Genomic DNA, 11,313 nt, shown 5'->3' with positions numbered 1-11,313 from the left:
ACATTTAGTTACTTTACATATCATTATACTTATTAATGAAGAATTAGTTGTCCTGTCCTACCCATTCGGCTAACGACCCTCCACTAGTCAAGAGTGCGGTGGGTAAGAGTGGATACCCAATGACGGTCATTTTACAGACCGCTTCCTTAAACACCCCTTATAGACTAGCTTCGTGAATGAGACCTACTAACGGTAAGACTAGCTTATCTTACACACACACACACACACACACATATATATATATATATATATATATATATATATATATATATATATATTAATCTTACAATATTATAATAGTATAAGGGTTGAATTTTAAACTTGTAAAATTTTAGGGTTTAGAATTTAAATATTTCAAAATTAAAACTATTAATCAAAAAATTCCAAAACTTGAGGGCAAGTTTTGAAACTTTTCAAAACTTTCTAGATGAAATTTCAAATAATTAAATTAATCAAATAATTTGTGATTATCTAAATTCGACTTAATTTAATTTATGACAAGATAATTATATATACTATTAATTGTTAAAAAGTTGGTGAACATGAACCTTTTGGGATTTTGATTTCTGCCACAGATTTCTCTAAAGTTTAAACATTTGCCACAAAATTTGTTAAATGTTACACTTACCTCCCTTATTATCTTCCACCGCCTTGCCTCACCTTTACGTTTCCACCCTTTGCCTCACCAATCAGATGCAAGAAAACCCTTCTCCAACCTTCTTCTACCTTCCTTCTAATTTATTTCTCCGTCTTTGTTTTCTCCATTTCGACCTCCTGCCTCCCAGTCATACATTTTTTTTGGATTCCTGGTCGACCGACTTGCTTCACATGCTCAGCCTTAATCGATCGAGTCTTCTGTCTCATGCTTGATTTCAAGTGAAGTTTATAAGCAACTCATGTATCTCTATCGACCTCTCCCTAATTCGTGAACCCTAATTGAAGGGTTAGTTCATGTGTTGAAGTATTCCATGCCATATATCTTCCCACAGCCATCAGTGGGAAATATACCAGGTAGAGATACCGAGCGACACATACAACGAGAGTGAGAGATGAAGCTGTGGCGGATTTTTCCGGAAAGGGTAGCAATTCCGGCGAACATCTGTTATTCTATGCTTCTGTCGACTTTACATAGAGCTGGGATTTTGGTGTGTATTCCGGCCATACATCGTGTAGGTAAGTTTATACCCTCATGTATGCTTTTTTTGGGTTCGATTCTACTCATGGCCACCACCGGCAACAATGGTTGTCGGATTCTGCCATCACACCATCATCGCCCAAAGGGTGACCGAATATGCTTTGCTTAATGGTCGAATAGACCGATAACATCTCCTTTTGCGACGTTGTTGTTCGCGCTTTTTCTATCTTCTTCGCTTTTTCATTGGCCAAATCAGTCAAGAGTGGCGGTTTTGGGTACATATGTTATTCCTTCCTACTTTTTCGTTTTCATCGTACCTCTTCCTAAATTTATTTTTTTTGTTCTTTACTTAACTGATCATTCGGTGAAATTTTTTTATGCTTTGCAGAGGACTTGATTCCATGAATCATGAGGTATGTTTTCATGTTGGTTCTTCAAATTAATCGGTTTTTTAATCAACCAACGGCTTACAAACACTCGACCCATGGGATTTCAAGATTTTGCTGACTGTGCTTCAAATCCGTCACTCTTATGCCTACTTCTACCAACGTGACATAAAAAAGTTGGGGCTAATTGATTGTACCATCTGGAATTTGTAGTCAATGTTTTGAGATAGCCTTTTCCATCGGCTTTGATCTGCTGGTGTCACCGGAGCATAAACGTCGTTGGCTAGGTAAATTTGGTGAGACGGTGAACATTTAGCCCTTTATTATCCGTTTTCGGAAAACATAAAGAAAAAGATACAATTTTTTTTCTTCTCTCCTACCCTAAAACTCTAGCGATTCGTATTTCAACAGATTGGTATTTTTTATGGAAAGCAAATAAGTTTGGTGATTTTTGTTTTTAAAATTTTGTAGGTTGTACGTGTTTGGGCTTCATGAAGTGGTTCTAAGATGATGAAACTTAGTGGGCATACTGGTAATATTAGGGCTCTGATTCTTGATTCTACAGGGAAGTTTGTTTTCTCATTTGTATCATTTTCCTAGAATGAGAATTCTATGTCCAATTTAGGTAACCTATTGTTGAGGGTTAGAGTGTATAGGTGGAGTGGTGCTTGATGAGGAGGACAGGGTGACAAAGATGCTCCGGTTTATAGGATTTTACCGGCTTTAGGGATTATAGACCTCAATTACAAGGTAAAGTTATTGTTTTTGTGTATTTTTTTGGATGGTGCTTTCGTTTCTAATGTTTTTTGTCCTTGATGTTGCAGGAAAAACAAGTGATAAGAACGATTCAGAATGTGATAGGGATAATAAAAGGAGTGGAAGAACATGATAGGTAAACTGTAATAGTAATGTACTTTAACTACTCCATTGCATAAAGTGTGTTAATTTGTAATATGATGTCCAAATAAGAAAACAAAATCCAGAGTAGAAAGAAACCAAAGTGAGAAGGTTAACTGTGTGTAAAGCTTGTCATTTGATTTGCAATCTTAAGTAATCATCGAGATTCTATGGAACTTATTGAGCAAAATTACGAACCTGGCCCTGATTCTTCTATTAATATCATTGAACAAAATTACGAACCTGACCCTGATGCTTGTATTGATATCATTGAACAAAATTACGAACCTGACCCTGATGAAAATGAAGTGGTTAAAAAACAAGAACCTGATCCAGATGATAGTGTAAATGAACCTATGGAGTTTGAAATCAGAATTACATCTGAAAATGAAATGAAGATGGAAAGCAATGAATTTGAGCCAGATCCTGATGATGAAGAGCTGCAAAGAATTCAAGATCCTGTAATGGTGGCATGTAATCGATTGAAAAAGTCGATTCAGTCCCTGCAATTTGAAGTTAGAACTTCAGAGGCTTCAATGGTGTTTCAGACTTTGGTTAAGATAATGAAGAATGTAATTGAACATCCGAATGAAATAAAGTTCAAGAAATTACGAAAGGTCTGTCATAAGATTTTTAAGAATCACTAAAGACTTGTATTTTTGGTTATCTAATTATTTTCTGGTTGAATGATTTTTTACAGGCTAACCCTGTGATCCAAAAGAACATAACAAATTACAATGGTGAGCATCTTCTCTTGAATCTTGATTGATTTTGTGATTTCATAATTTTTATTAGCATAACTTAATTAGGGTAGGAATTAATCTGGACATAATGACTTTATCGTTTAAGATTCATGAATATTGTCAAAAATTAATGGATTTTGTGAGAATTGTTTATTTGGAATGTAAAGGTAAAATGGTCATTTAGTTAGATTTGTGTAGTCTATCATAATCTTTATGTTGTTCCACTGTGAAAAAAAAATTTCTTTCGGCTTTAATTTTATATATATTTCATAGGACAAATGACGGAATCTTAGTTAAATAAGAATGTCTAATTTTTTTTCCTTTTTTTTACACTTTCTTCTTCTGGATTTTGTTATATGTAACATCCCAAAAATACGAGCCAAAAATTTCATTTTTAAAACATATACTTTGCAAAACATTAGAAATAAACATTCACCGATCATATCATTTCATAAAAGATGTCGCGTGTCTGGATACCATTTTATAAAACATAATAATGTCAGAGTACAAATCCCCAGGAAGATCTCACAGTGCGGAATACAAAGCATGTATGTGATGTGCCGCTACCACGCCAACTCCTTCCCTTTCGAAGAAGAGGTACCTGAAACCAAAACTGTAAACCGTAAGCACGAAGCTTAGTGAGTTCCCCCACTGTACCACATACCATATAACCACATAACATACATATATTGTCAGGCATAACTGGGTGCCCGACCTACCCCTTCGGTCCTCTCGACCGGATACTGACTAGCATATCTGGGTGTTGGCCTCCCCTTCGGTCCTCTCGACCGGATGCTGACTAGCATATCTGGGTGCTAGTCTCCCCTTCGGTCCTCTCGACCGTATGTTGGGGACTATTTCACCCCCTACTACTACCACATAACACATATCACATAATCTATCTAGCATGGCTGGGCATGACCGCCCCTTCGGCCCTATCGACCGGTAATCTGGGGACTATCTCCCCTACTGTCACTAGCACATAGCATCATATCATACTAGCACATAAACACATCACATGTAGTAACAACCCTAGATGAATATCACAGAGACAAACATCTATCATACAACCCCTACTGGTGGGCCGACATTGTGGTCGTAGACCCACCGCTACTAGAAGGTAACTCACCTCAAAATAGTTGTTGATCTGCGTGGGAACTGACTGCCTTCTGCTGCTGCTGCCCCGGAAATCCTCCGGCTATAATTCCCACAAAACACTTAGTCAAATACTGCTAACCGACCTCAGGGTAAAATGACCATCTACCCCTAACCAAGCCAAGAGTCAAAGTCAAAGTCAACTTCCAGTTGACCCGACTCGCCGAGTTGGCTCGCCAATTAGGTCGAGTCCCTATCCATTCGATTGACCATAATCCAGTCTCTACTCGTCGAGTTAAGCGTTGACTCGACGAGTTTTCCTTCTAAACTGATGTCCAATAGTCCTTCATCCTACTCGCCGAGTTGTATGAACAACTCGTCGAGTTCATCTTCATCCGAAGAACATTCTATGCTGAGACTCGCCGAGTTGTATGAACAACTCGCCGAGTCCGTTCTTGAGGCAAGAAGATTGCCTTGGACTCGCCGAGTCAGGGCATTGACCCGCCGAGTTCCTCCATGAGTGAGTCTGGCTTCCGAATCACTGAGTCACCCCCATGACTCACGACCCACTCAGCAAACACGAAAAGGGGGAAAACTCGGGGACTCGCGACTCGACTCGCCGCTTCCGATGAACGACTCGCCGAGTCTTTCACATGCAATAATTATATACTTGATTTTGCTTGCATCCAGCTCATGCCTTACATAGATTTGAGTTCTTAGGGCTTGATTAACACGTAAAGTTTCCAACTTTATGTGTAAATAAACACCAATGAAGGTTTTAGGGCTCAAAATGCACTAAAAGAGTAGATCTAGGGCTTTCATGCAATATGGCTCCATAAAGGCAGAAGATCCGACCTCCTGGAGCTCAATCATGCCTAGATCTAAATGTTAATCAACTTATCACAAACCCTAATTCATAATCAAGCTTGGAAATGGCTCAAGAAGGACTTTAATGGAGCTCTAAGGGACTCTTAGCATGAAAACAGAAGGAAACTGAGTTATACCTCAAGGAATCTCTGAAATAACACCAAGATGTCTGGCCTCCTTCTTCTCCTCTTGATCTACTCTCCTTTTTTCTCTCAAAATCTTCAAGAAATCACACCAAAGTACTTCAATCTCACAACGAACGGGGTTAGGACGATATAGGGAGCTCTATGGGTGAAGGGGGCGAGCTTGGTGATGGGTTTTGGTCATAAGACATCCTATGTGCTCATACAAACCCTAATGTTTGGATCTAGGTTTCTCTATTGTACATGCAAGTTATCCAAGACTATAAACCCTAATTCTAGCATTCAAGTAATCATATTAACATGAGATTAGGTTTAAGATGTTACCTTGATTGTTATGTAGCAATAACAATCCCAAATCTCCTTGTATTGACTTTAGAAAGCCTAGAGTCACAATTGTCACTCCTCTAATGGTTCACAAACACCATAAGCAAGAGGATGAAGAGGAGAGAGGATGGAGGCTGCCCAAAAACGTCTACAAACCCTAGAGAAGTCTTAGCCACGTTTTTGGTCCTTAAGGGATCTATATATAGTGAGGCAATTAGGGTTATCTAACAAGGAAACCCTAATTTGGATGCTTAAACCCTAAGCAACCCATAGAGCCCTTTCCTTAAGGCCTTGGACGATTTCATATGGGCTTCCCCCATAGAATTCGTCCACCTTATAATAAAAGGCAATCCATGGCCCAAATTGCAATTATCTTATAATTACAATTCCAGTCCCTTAAGTTTAATTAATCTCTTTTAGTCACAAAACTAATTACTAATTAATTATTGACTAATATTAATTAAACAACATGATTTCTCCTTTAATATATTATTCCCATAATATATTAATAAATCATATTTAATCCTTTCTCTCCATAGTTCATCCTATCAAGTTTTCTTTGGTGAAGGCAACCCAAAAGGACCATGCACCATCGGGTCAAGTACATACCAAAATAGTTATGGACTTAGACACTAATCCAACAGTCTCCCACTTGGATAAGTCTAATAACTATTATGCGTATGACTTCAGATCCTGATCTGCAATCGTAGCTTTCCAAAGCCGCTGTCAACTCTGATCCTATCAGATACGCGTGTCCTTAGATAAGGGATCATATATTCCTCCATTATAGATATCGTATGAGATATGATTTCAAATCATTCTCTTTGTACTATATCTCGATTTCCGATTTATGAAGACTGACTAATTGAACAAATCAAATTAGCCTTAGCCCGGCCGAGCATTTACGTTTGTCATCACTAAATCATCAAGGGGCCCAAAGATATCGCTTTTATCCTACTTTGGATAAAATGAACGGATAAACTTTGATACAATGCTTGCTTGCACTCACTCACCGAATCACACACAACAATATGTTTTATAACACCAAGTTACTAGTGCGTTTACATATTATCAACGTGCAACCGATTCGCAAGATACAACTCACACATCTCGGTTTCAAGAATATAAGATGTTATCGTCTCACCAATCACTCGTGATACAATTCATGGAGTGATCCAAGTGAGCGTGGGTTTAATCCAATGCTCAAATCATATTTATAAGCACTCACGAATGTTGCAGCAAACATTTGCTTATGTCTAACACTCCTCTAGACAATCCACACACCAATTCATGACAATCTTCATTCATATCTACTTCCAACATATGAACGACTGTGGCCCGTTTGAATAATTCGATTATTCTTAATAAACTCAATTATTCTAGAAGTCAAAACATGCAAATGTGAAACACAAGAATAATACTAATCCCATATGGCCTCAAACCTTTGAGTATAAATAAAACTCCTTTTATTTATCACCATATCGATTACTCATTATTTGTCGTTTCGGGTAATCAACTTCTTACTTGAATTATTACACTTGTCCCATGCTCCTAGCATGCACACAATGTTTACCTATGGTTCTTACTTTGTGAAATAGATCTCATTGAACACATTTCCAATCATTCTCATTTCACAACTCCAACTCCTTTTTCATAAGTGTGAGAATATCAAATTCTTGTTACTTATAAAATATGCTAGATTCTAACATTCTATGCAATGATCCTTTTGTAATGTCACTGCACCAAAGTCACAAAGACTATTGCCAATGATATTACAAAGTCCTCTATCAGACATTGTTACAAGACAATTCCTTAGATATGATGTCTCTCACTCAAAGTACATTCCTTTGAACATCCTTTTGCATAAAAGTTTCTAATCTAGACATAGATTTTCAATATTCAATTCCCAATATGGACACGCTTCCATATTTTCCATATGACAACTCATTCTTAATAGAATCTTATCTATTCGTAATGATGTCGATATGGTCCATCCAATATGGAAACATTTCCATAATTTCCATATGACAACTCATTCTTAATAGAATCTTTTCTATAATAATGTCGATATGGTCCATTCAATACCATGCTTCCAACTACTCACAAGTAACCAATCCTCGTCGAACTTTGGATTGTCCTTTGATAGTTGTTTAGTTATTTTAGTCAAAACCAATTCTAGTCCCTTTTCCCTCTAAATGCGCTCGACATTTGGAAAATTTTAGAATGGTCAAATATTAAAGCATTTGCAATCGATCCTATACCTGAAGCGTATGGGACACGATGCATAATGTTTTATTAGCTATGTTCTCAAAATTCGAATTATGAAGAGGAATGCCGTAATCATAATCGAAATTTTAAGAACACACTATGTACCCTTGACTAAATTTATTAACATTTCTCAACCTAAACCTTTAGATTTGAAATGAAGCATAATATTCTCTTCCTTAATTATAGAAAAACAACTATTCCATCCTTACAACTTTGCAAAGAATGACTCTTGTTTTCTATAATTAATATTGCCAACTTGCAATACTTTCCTTAATAATCATACAATCATAACATTTATGCTCCCACTATCATGATGATTATTATAAAACATAACACTTATGCTCCCACTAGCTTCGACATGTATTCATAAACATCTTAACTTTCAGAAAAACAATACCTATTAAATTTCTTAAATCCATGTTTCTAATACTTAATGCTTTGATAATCTTTTTATGAAGGCCTCTTAAAGTTATACACCTTTGCCTTAGATAGTTCATATGTGTGTCTAAACAATTAATACTAATTGCCAAACCTCACGATTCAAATCATGGAAAGGGATACCGTAACCATAATCGAATTCGAGAATGCAATTTTACAATCACTATCTTCTTAAAATCTTTCTTAGTGAAAGTATTTCCTCACAATCATTTTAATGAAGGAGGAAATCTTATGACACTTAGATTTGAGCGGTGTATGTATTCCTATCCATGTGAATTTGTTAAAACCAAAGTTTACGACAAATTCAAACTCATATGGACCGAACTTTCTTAATCTTGATTTCTTGCCTTATGGTAGCACAGCTGCCCACCACGTCTTCCAAGTAGTTAAGCAGCTCACCTTTTCCTATCAATGTACCTTTCATTGATTAAGGTGCTTTTCCTTTTATGCGTTCAAAATGAGAACTCATAGAACTCACATGAATAATTAACTCGATTGGAACAACACAGAAACCAAATAATGTTAACACGATAGGTTGTAAACCTCAACTCGTGTGCTAGTGATGATCGATAAGGTCTATTTGATTTGTTCTTGAAGCCTTTCAAGACCTTTAAGACTCCCACTGACTCCTTGACATATAAAATTTTCTTGTCAATAAACATTTCTTGACAAACAAATATTCAAGAGTTAGTGTAGTTTTTAATCAAAACACTTCATAAATTGGTCCTAGTTGGTCTTTGTCTTATCCTAGACATCACAACTTTTCCACATTTGATGAATGCTATAAACCTTCTTAATACTTATCACTCAATGTCGCAATCTTAACTCTAAGACTTGTTTTGGAACAAAGTATGATAGACTTCTTGATTTAACCATTTCTTCAATCCTTGATTCCTCTTCTTAAACATACAATTGTGCTAAGATTTACTTAGAGGATCAATTGAGATATGGTTCTTAATCATTAAGACCTATCATAAAGAATAAAAGGTACTCTCCCTTCTTCTTAGAATGGAGAAACTTTTATCTTTCTGCCTACTTGATTCTTCTTATTCGTTCTACTATTGATTTAAACTTTTTCAATCAATTCAGAATTACACTTAATCTTGTAAGTATAATCATATTTACTAAACCTTTAGTAAATCATGACAAATATCTTTGTTACTCTTATGGTGGACGCAACTTTGTGTATTCGATCTCCAAGTCCTTCACTTGACACTTTGTCAATGAATTTGTCTAATTTCCAAATATGAAATTTCTCATTCATCGTGCAACCAAGTTGCATGATTCCAAGTTTCTGTCCAATTGAAACTTGGGCGATGAGAAACACTCCCTATTTGGTAAATTCTTGACTTTCCATAAATAACATAATAAGAACCAAATCCATTATTGCTAATAATAGAACCATCCAAACATCAATTTTTCATATACGCCATTGCAAGGATAAATAAATAATATAAAATCAAAATTTATTTTATTGCGGAAAAATTTTGTCCTTACAATGCAATTCATTGAAAAACTATGCTAATACATCTTTCTTAGCAATCTAATTCTAACTATAAGTAGTATCTCAAGAATCTAATCTTCGAGAAATGCGATCGAAATCCATTCCTTCACAGTTAGATTTTGCTCACTTCTTCCCTTAAGCTTCCTTTCTTTTCTTCGATCTTACAAAACATCAATTGTAATCTTATCACATTATGTATTAAGAATATAGAATAGAAGCTTAAAAGAGTTAGTTAATGGATTTTACCTATATTAGAGCCATATGTTTCGACTCTCCCATCTCTTAGATCTCTTAGGTAAATATGGCAGCTTCGTCTCCAATGCCCTTTCTCTTGGCAATAAAAGCAGATTGACTCTCTTGGAACAGGACATGGAACTACTTCAGACATTGCCTTTCTCTTATGATCAAACTTTTCGATAATAGCATGTCTTTCGTTGCCATTGTCTATATCCATAGAGGTCTTGAAGACAGATTCACCAATCAACTTTGTTTTTCTATTGCGGCAAACCATTGCTGATTCAGCAGCAATAAGCATATAGGTGAGATCTATAAGGGTCACGTCGCGGTTCATCATATAGTACTCTCTTAAGAACTCACTATATGAGTTAGGAAGTGACTGAAGAACCCAATCAACAGCCATTTCCTCACAAACAACGGATCCCAACATTCTTAACCTATCAATGTGTGACTTTATCCCTAGGACGTGTGCACACACCGACTTTCCTTCTTTATGTTTACTTACCAAAAGGGCTTGAGTGATCTTGAAATTTTTCAAGCCTTTGAACTTGTGGGTTAGGGAGAATAATTTGAGGAGGAGGAGGAAGTGAAGTATGATCTCTTGTTCCTCGATCGAATCGTGGAATATCATCTTCATGTGGAATGCTTGTTCCACGGGATTTGGGAAAATCATAGTTGTCAAACTTTGACATCTACAAAACGGGAGAAAATGAATTCAAGTTAGTTGATTGATTGAGTCCTTAGTAAATCACCCAAATGAGATACTAAGGCTAGGACCCAACACAATATTCTACAACTCGGGAGAGGGATGCCGTAACCCAAATTGCAGAACATTTGAAGGTAAGTGAATGACGATTCACCAATTTCCACCATGAAAAACGAAAAAGAAATTTAAGTTTTAAATCTATGAAAACTCCTAGATCCTATGAGATTCATTGAACATTTCAATGGCATGTTTAAATCTCGATATGCCCCTCTTGTTTGTGACTGGGATGCCTAGGATCACAAAACGGGTGTGAATAACCATGCAAACTTACATGGTACCCTCACATGTTACAGTCACCTATTCGATGTGCCGGTAAACCACACACGCTCCACCGAACTATGACAAACATTGAGTCACCCTTTGCTACCTTTGCTTAGAACCATTTAGTGTGCCGGTAAACCACACACGCTCCACTAACGTCTTTGCAAGGGCACAAAGTGTAATTTCATGGAATTGCATCAATTCACTTTTGCCTAAGTAACTAAGATTGGGAATTTTATGAAAACATAT

Source organism: Lactuca serriola, chromosome 8 (assembly GCF_051521515.1).
Source record: "Lactuca serriola cultivar US96UC23 chromosome 8, Lser_US96UC23_V15, whole genome shotgun sequence".
NCBI classification, from domain to species: domain Eukaryota; kingdom Viridiplantae; phylum Streptophyta; class Magnoliopsida; order Asterales; family Asteraceae; genus Lactuca; species Lactuca serriola.
The sequence above is the reverse complement of the archived record's forward strand: the minus strand, read 5'-3'. Positions refer to the sequence as shown.